The 1308-nt window shown below is 44.3% G+C and overlaps 1 non-coding gene across 1 annotated transcript; it reads left to right on the top strand.

Annotated features, from left to right (window-relative positions):
* The first annotated feature begins 910 nt into the window (after window positions 1–910).
* On the top strand, window positions 911–1017 carry LOC141709504 (small nucleolar RNA R71). The gene has a single exon (XR_012570076.1). It is a non-coding gene; the product is annotated as a small nucleolar RNA R71 (small nucleolar RNA).
* Window positions 1018–1308: the final 291 nt, after the last annotated feature.

Below are 1308 nucleotides of genomic sequence, written 5' to 3'. Positions count from 1 at the left end.
CACCTCTACTTCCTTCTGCACATCTTCTTCAGCCACAACTGCATTTTCTGAATCTTGAGATTTTTCTGGCTCTTCGTCTTGCTGAACTTGGGGGCTTGCGACCTTTCCAGACCTTAAGGTGATGGCGTTCACCTGTTCTTCAACTTCCCTCTTGCCTGGATTTGTTTCTGTATCACTAGGAAGCGTTCCTGGTGGTCGATTCAATAAGGCATTAGCAATTTGCCCTATTTGGTTCTCCAGATTCTGGATAGAAACAGCCTGGCTTTGGCATATAAGAGCCTGGTTTTTGTACATAAGCCTCAACTCCTCCAATTCATATTTTTCATTCGAAGATAGACCTGCATCATTAGTTTGTTGTTGAAGTTGGAGTTGTTGTCTTTGTGTAAATTGTTGTTGAAAACCAGGAGGGTTAAATAGCTTATTTGCAAACTGCTGGAATGGCTGTTGCGTCGCATTCTGATTGTTGCTCCAGCTGAAGTTAGGATGATTCCAGTTGTCAGGATGATAAGTGTCTGGAACTGGTTGCTGCGATCTCTGAAAGTTGCTCACAAACTGAGCTGAGTCGCTAGATATAGCGCATTGTTTTGTCGCATGCGGACCTGCACACAGCTCACAAACACTAATTATCTGCTTAACACCATAGTTAGCCAGAGAATCGATCTTCATAAACAATGCCTTTAGTTGAGCAGTGATAGCCGTAGCTGTATCCACTTCAAGAACTCCTGCTACCTTGTCCTGTGGATATCTCTGGGTTGGATACTGATATTCATTAGCAGCCATCAGTTCAATTAGATCATAAGCTTCCTTATAGCTCTTTGCCCATAATGCTCCGCCTGATGCTGCATCGAGCATGGGTCTGGACTGTGCTCCCAACCCATTGTAAAAACAAGTGATGATCATCCAATCAGGAATTCCATGATGAGGACACATCCTAAGCATCTCCTTGTAGCGCTCCCAAGCTTCACTTAGCGATTCTCCCGTTTGCTGCGTAAATTGAGTAATAGCATTCCTGAGTGCAGCTGTCTTCGCCATAGGGAAGAATTTAGTAAGAAACTTCTCAGCAAGATCTTCCCAAGTAGTAATCGAACCAGCTGGTAGAGAGTGTAACCAGCTCTTAGCCTTGTCCCTCAGAGAGAATGGGAACAGTCTCAGCTTCACAGCATCTTCGGAAACACCGTTGAACTTGAAGGTGTCGCAGATCTCAATGAAATCCCTAATGTGCATATTGGGATCTTCCGTTGGAGAACCCCCAAACTGGACTGAAGTCTGTACCCATTGAATTATGCCAGGCTTGATCTCAAAGGTATT

This window comes from Apium graveolens, chromosome 2, assembly GCF_009905375.1.
Source record: "Apium graveolens cultivar Ventura chromosome 2, ASM990537v1, whole genome shotgun sequence".
In the NCBI taxonomy this organism is placed as follows: Eukaryota; Viridiplantae; Streptophyta; class Magnoliopsida; order Apiales; family Apiaceae; genus Apium; species Apium graveolens.
The sequence above is the reverse complement of the archived record's forward strand: the minus strand, read 5'-3'. Positions and strand labels throughout refer to the sequence as shown.